The sequence below is a fragment of the Vigna radiata genome, chromosome 8, assembly GCF_000741045.1.
Source record: "Vigna radiata var. radiata cultivar VC1973A chromosome 8, Vradiata_ver6, whole genome shotgun sequence".
In the NCBI taxonomy this organism is placed as follows: Eukaryota; Viridiplantae; Streptophyta; class Magnoliopsida; order Fabales; family Fabaceae; genus Vigna; species Vigna radiata.
The window spans coordinates 16496440-16504032 of NC_028358.1; the positions used below are offsets into that span (position 1 = coordinate 16496440).

General features: G+C 35.1%; 1 pseudogene; it reads right to left on the reverse strand.

Annotated features, from left to right (window-relative positions):
* Nucleotides 1-4054: 4054 nt before the first annotated feature.
* LOC111242271 lies at nucleotides 4055-6593 on the reverse strand (annotated as a pseudogene).
* Between the last annotated feature and the right edge of the window lie 1000 nt (nucleotides 6594-7593).

A 7593-nucleotide genomic window follows, 5' to 3' on the forward strand; every position in this document is an offset into this window, starting at 1 on the left:
CTAATCGATTAAAACTTACTTTAATCGATTATTACAGGGGCAATTGGGTTTTCAGTGCTAGCCTCGTTTTAATCGATTAAAACTTGGTTTAATCGATTAAAACAGCTTGTGAAAGATTCTCAATAAAAATAAATTACATATAAACCAAAAGAATCAACCCTAATACATTTTAGAGCACTATTACATCATTTTTTATTATTAATAAAGCTTTATAAAATACAGAGATCTTCAATCCTTCTTTGTGAATCTTGTCTTGTGCAAATCTGTTCATCATCAAAACTTCATCTTTTAATTTTGCTAACAGCATGAACTCCCCACTTATTTGGCCTTAGTTCCGACTATTGTTTCTGCACAATCAGTTTTACTAAGAATTGTTTCTTGGCCATGGAGTTCGATATAAATGCGATAATCAATGTCTGGACATCACTTGTATGTGCAAAAAATCTTAAAAATAAATTGGTTCACTTAAAAATCAATGTCATTTTTATAGTTGACCCCTGTGTGCAGAAACTTTGTCTAAACTCCCTACTTTTTGGCCTTTGCTCCCAATGTTGTGTCTACATAATGAGTTTTACAAAGAATGGTTCCTTGGCCATGAAGTTGGATATAAATGTGACAATCAATGCCTGAAGATCACTTTTATGTCCAATAAGTCTTAGAAAAAATTGTTTCACTTAAAAATCAATGTCATTTAAACCACCAACCCCTATGTGCAGAAACTTTGCTTAAACTCCCCACTTATTTAGCCTTTGCTACCAATGCAATTTCTACACCATGAGTTTTGAAAAGAATGGTTCCTTGGAGATGGAGTTTGATATAAATGTCATAATGAATGTCTGAACATCAATTGTATGTCCAATAAGTCTTAAAAAAAATTGTTCACTTCAAACTCAATGGCATGTTCAAAGTTGACCTGGCTGTGCAAAATCTTTGCCAAAACTCTACACTTATTTGGCCTTTGCTACCAATGCAGTTTCTGCACCATGAGTTTTACAAAGAATGGTTCCTTGGGGATGAAGTTCGATATAAATGTCATAATGAATGCATGATTATCAATTGTATGTCCAAGAAGTCTTAAAAAAATTGTTCACTTCAAAATCAATGACATTTTCAAAGTTGACCTGTCTGTGCAAAACTTTTGCTTATACTCCCCACTTATTTGACCTTTGCTACCAATGCAGTTTTTGTACCGTGAATTTTAATAAGAATGGTTCATTCTAGATGGAGTTCGATATAAATGTCATAATCAATGTGTGAATATCAATTGTATGTTCAATAAGTCTTAAAAAAAATTATTCACCTTAAAATCAATAACATTTTCAAAGTTGATCTTACATGCTATTTTTGAAACAATAAGTATAAAAGATTATTTTTTTATCATATTAAAATAAGAATAACTTTTAGGCATATAACTTCTAAAAAACCACTAAAGAGGATTTTTCTCGATAGAAAAAAAACCTAATTCGAAAGTATAATAATTCGTTAATAAATGCTCACTTACCCTAAGATTACTATAGTTAAGTAATCAGAGAGAGAGAGGGAGAGAAAAGATTAGATAAGTAAATGAACAAAAACAAAAAGGAAATAAGTAAAATAATAGTTGTTTGACATTCAATAACATTAAAAAAAACATAAAAAAATATATTAAATAATTTGGACAAATTAGTTTTAAACTATTAATTTCAAAAACTAAGAAATTAGTTTTAATTTAATGAAGAAATCACAATTATAGATACAAAAATTAAGAAGATAAAAACTATATTTTAAAAGGTAATTATTTCTAAAAGAAAATTATATTCACTCGTATCTTCTAATTTATTTTCATTAAATTTAATAAGAATATTTTAAAAGTAAAATAATGAAGCATTCCACAAGTAGAATGAATGAATATTATAAGGTACTCAAAAGTCTCGGAAAATTCGATCATGTCGGCTCCTTTTTTATCACCTTGTTTATCCTCTTTTAACATTTGGTTTAAACCCTTTAGTTGACCCTATTTATGTAGGGTTTTCCCACTTCGATCCCCGTTCTTTTAAAATTCTCAATTGAATCCTTAATAGTGCTAATTTGATTCAATTGAGTCCCTGCAGTTAAATCTGGTTTAACGGAGTTAAATGTTTGCACAGGTAGGAAATTGAGGTGGCAAGGTTTAAACACGTGTCATAACGAGAATTGAAACGTGGCATCTTTAGCATTGAACGATGACAAATATCCATTTGAATCCAACAATATCCCAGAAATAGAAACCCTTTTCTAACATCATCCCATATTTCCTCCTCTCTCAAGCCAAACCCAATCGATCGTCGAACCACTCTCACCGCCCAAAGAAGAGGAAGAAATCCCTCACCAAGCCCCAATCCCACCAAGACCACTCCCATGCCAGATGGAAAACCCACGCGTGTCAACGTTTCTGCCGACACACCCCGTCATGGAAGGGTCATCCGTAAAGCCGCCGACAAAGTCCTCACTGCTGCCGCCGCCCGCGGGAGGACGCGCTGGAGCCGCACCATTCTCACCAACCGGCTCAAGCTCAAGTTCAGGAAGACACCACATAGGCGACCCAAGGTGGTTGACCCGCCCCGCCCCAAGAAGCAGGAAGAAAAGAGAATGGGAGTTTTATTGGTCTCGGGTTGGTGGTGAGAAGTGTTGGTTCGAATTGAAGGAGTGAGTGGTAGAGGTACTTGGATGGGTGTGAAGGTGTATGACGGTGATAGAGAGGAAAGAAAAATGAGGATTTTGGGTTGTGATAGAAAGAGGGTAGATGGCGTGAAGAATTCCTGCAAAGAAGAGAATTTTTGTAGGAAGTGTGTGTTGTCTGATGTGAGATAATTTTTGAGAGAGAAAGAAAATTTGGGTAGAGAAAGAGAGTGGTGGGTCACGTACAGGGGAGGTTTTCTTACTTGTTATATATATATATATATATATATATATATATAGAGAGAGAGAGAGAGAGAGAGAGAGAGAAAGAAAGAAAAAGAGAGAGAAAGAGATCATTCTCAAAGAAGCCATCGATTACATACTCGCGGTCGAGATGTAGGTTCGCGCCATGGCGTTATACGCACACTATATCTTTACTGTTGCAATATTGTGGTCCCCCTTTCTGGTGAAATCCAGTTAAAAATACTTGAACGACACTTTTTTCTCTAACGCCGAGAACCTTTACTTGGACAAACCTGATGAAGCTTGGACCACCCACATTGCAAATTGTAGGCTTTGAATTGGAATTGGTTTTATGGAGATTCGAAAGTCTCGCGCTTTATGTCTAGCACGATTTACGGTTTGTGGCTAATTTGAGGGTTTTCATATTTTTGATTCTATTTTCTCTTTACAGGTTTCAAATTGTTTAATGGAGAAGAAAATAGATGATGATAGTTCAGTTGTGGGCGAAGAACTTGAGCACTGGTTATGTTGGCCATGGTGGCGATTTGCCTTCGTGGTGCTGGATGGAAGAAGATGAATTAAAGTGAACATGGCAGAGGAAGATGATGGTGGTTCTGAGGTGTGATTGGATTCTCTGATGATGGTTCTGTATGGTGCTGTAATGGAAACTTTTTTTTTTTTAATCAAAATGTTAAAAAAAATTTAAATTCCACATAAGAATTGTGAATGCTAGGTTTAAAAACCTTGCCACGTCAACTTCCTACCTGTGCAAACATTTAACTCTGTTAAGCCAAATTTAACGGTAGGGACTCAATTGAATCAATTAGCACTATTAAGGACTCAATTGGAAATTTTAAAAGAACGGGGATCGAAGTGGGAAAACCCTACATAAATAGGGACAATTAAAGGGTTTAAACCTTAACATTTCACCAAAAACACAAACAAGCCAATGAATGGATATCATCATCAAGTGAAAACTTTTAACAGAGATCAGACAGAACAGTTAAATCTCATTCTACAATTCTATCGGTTTTTTCACAAAATTCTATCCCATTATTTTAACTTCAATGTTACAATGCACATCTTTTCATGATGATTATTTACAACAACTCTTTCCCTCTTCATTTGGGGATGGAAATCTGAGGTCAATTATGCATGTTATTAGTGTGGGTGAGAACTAGAAGAGAGGATCAAAGTATCAATAAACAATGTAAAAGGCAATTTCTTCTTCGTGTGCAATGAATCAATGATCCTGTCACAATTGAGACTCTTTCCATGGTAATCTATCAAGACCATCTTTGGCTCTTCGAAACTCATCGTGGTGGAGAATGAAGGATGAGACATGTCCATTGTGACCCAAACATTGCAAAAGTCATATAAAAGGAAAATCCAAGAGATTTGAAAAGTTAAATGATCCAGACGGATATATAAACAAAAAAGAACTTTAAATGAATGATTGTTAGACGTAAATTTCTTCCAATTTTCACTAAAACACCTGGCATAAGATGATGATGATATTTGGAACATACAGTGGCGGCAACAAAAATTATAGCATTGGGGCTTTTGGGAACTGGAAAACGCTTGACATCTATGAGAGAGAGAACATTTCTCATTCGCTCTCTGACGTCCTCAAGAGTCATTGTTGCCTTCTGGGTTGCAAGATCCTCCCTCAATGCTTCCTAGGCGGTGCCATGCTTTAAAATCCCCTCACAGAATGCCACAACAAGAGAATGTGGAGATAGAAAAGGGAGTGTTGCAACAGGTGTAGGGTGAAGTGATCCAACCATGGCAGCATGTACTCCTCCTGGTGTACATTCAAACATTGCAAAAGTCATATAAAAGTAAAATCCAAGAGATTTGAAAAGTTAAAACTTGTCTGATTTCTGCCTAGGTTCAAACAACCCTTACCCATGCTAAGTCCACAAATACCCATCTTGCCAAAACCTACTTCACAGTCCAGCCAATGTAAGAGATTGTGTGCCTCTTCAATGGTTTTTTTTCCTAATAAAAGCAAGTCACTGACACACAAAAGTTTCGCACCACCCTGGAGCACAGTCTGTCTTTGCCCATAAAATGGACTACAGCTACAAAACCACAAATGAAGAGGACAAATTAAACGGACTGTATATAAAAAACAAAAAAATAACCCCACATAAAAACCCTAAATATATATCCCTAAAATTTTTTGCCCTTGTTTTTAGGGGTTCTCACAATGCGTAAAACTGCAATGTGACCACAGAAGCAAGTGGGTTTTACACCCATCCTAACAATGCCACTACTGTGTTGGAAGTCCGAACCCAAATTCTTGCAAGACGAAGATGAACGAGACATTTCCTCAGTTCCACAGTGCTTCGAGAACCCCTTCCTCCCCAAGACGAACACGAACATAAAACACTAGCTACCAACAATATTATTATTCCACGTGGATCATATTGAATTTAATGCACAATGCCAACCCAGGGTTTATTAAACCAAACAAAAACATAAGAAAAGCAAAATAACACCAAATATAGGAAAAATATGAAAATATAACCACGAAAAGTATATACTAAAATTTCAAACAGAGTTCAAACATAGAAAAAATACTAAAATATATTAAGATATTTCATTAATTTAAGAAAAATAAACTACAATGGACTCTTCTTCCTAATCTGAGTTAGATGTCTCCATAGACTCATCTTCTGTTGTGTCGTCTTCATCATCAGATTCACTCGTTATGGTTTCAACTAAACTGTCTTCATGTAATTTGTTGTGAATCATGATCAAAGAATTTTCAACATTTGAAATTCTTGTTGAAAGCCTTCGAAATTGATCCCCAACAAATCTTTCAAACTCAGTGTGTAGAGTGAAGGTAGGAGGAGTTTCGTCAACATCCTTGAACACCCAGCCACCTTTTGTTTTCTTTAGACCATTAAAGGTCAATGTTGTTTTTCCTATTTCATTTGATTTGGTGCACCCATTTTTTTTTCACCAGTAAGATCAACTTGATGATGCTTCAATACACTACTGATAAAAACACCATATGGCAGATTATGTTCATGCTTACTTGCAATTTCAATCATGTGCTCACTCACAACAACAACCCAGTTGGTTGGTATCCGTGTTTTTATGGCATGAACCAAAAATAAATCTTCATTTGTTAGACGATCACGTATATATCTTCCAGGTAGTATTACCCAAGTAATTACAAAAGCACACAATTTTTCTTCCATTTTCAAACCATCAAGTAGATACGGCTTGTATACCTNNAGTCCTTTTGGATTTCTCAAAAATTCCTTATAAATCTTCTTCTTGTTGGTCCATTGGTTGAGTTCAGAATTTCTTTCATGAGACCTGAAGCCTTGTGCTTTGAGACCGGTAAAAGATAGCCATATTTCATCATCAATTTTAATATCGACACCTTTCACCCGAGAGCATATAACACCATCGACAACCTTCAGATTGTGGTAGAACACTTCTACAAGGTGAAGATAGCAACCATCGATCATTTCTACAAATTTTGCAAGACCAACACCTACAAACCAATCTTGGAAAAGAAACCCTTGCTTTCTAAATAATTCCATATCCATGTACTTGTGATGGACCACCTTGAAGAGTTTTCTATAACATCCAAATTTGTATCGTGTTTCGTCATCACTTATCCACCCATTTGGACTAACATTTCTTACAACCTGTGCAGCCTTCTTTCCACGCCGTGAAGATGAAGAAGCCATTTGAGAATAGGATCTAGAGGTATACGGAAAGGTTACAGTTTCAATAAAAGTTCAGAAATATATTTATTCAGTTTCAATATAACTTCAATAAAACATGTCCTATACCATTACAGCTCCATGTTCTGTAGTTGAAATACTTGGAAGTTTAAATCAAAACGTCGAAGCCCCATAAAACTCGACGTTCATTGACGGTAAATATTTAAACCAACGCGTCATTCTTTTATTTTTTATTTTTCCTTTTAAAACACAAATATTACGTCCATATATAAAGCCATGCACATATTATTGTGAGCCAGAAGCTAAAGAGTTACTCCCCTTTTAATTCTTTTTTCTTTTTTCTTTTAAACCACCAAGATTATGTCGAATTCTTCGGGGATTGACATATTATTTTTCTGCTAGAAGCCGAAGAGTTTCTCCCATTTTAATTCCTTTTTCTTTTTAATCAAACAATAAATGAAGAATTACTCCCTTTTTAATCCAACAGTAAACGAAGAGTAGTCGAAGATTTTCTCCCTTTTTAATTCCTTTTTCTTTATAATCAAACAATAAATGAAGAATTACTCCATTTTTAATCCAACAGTAAACGAAGAGTTGTAATACTTAGACGTTTCAGAAGTAAAAGGCTAACTCTAATCTGCTGAACCGCATAGTAAACATGACAACTTCAAAATTGATGAAGAAGACACAATGCAACAAGAGACAATGTCATGAAAGCCACGAGTCTGCTCGTTTCATTGTAATGGAAGAATTGGTTCAAAGAGATAACAAAAGACAATACATAGAAGATGACAATTCTAAAATTTTTCCAATCAAATTCCCAAAGACCTATTCCTTAATGTGGTTGCAAAGGTAAATTCTGAATCTTGGATTTATCAATACAATATGAAAGTATGTTGTAGAGATTTTTTGCATGCCACAAAAGATAATTATATGTGGCAGCAAATTTCTTTAGAAAAGTTTTCGTTGATTTCATGGTCATGTAAAGAGCAAGGGTGATGAG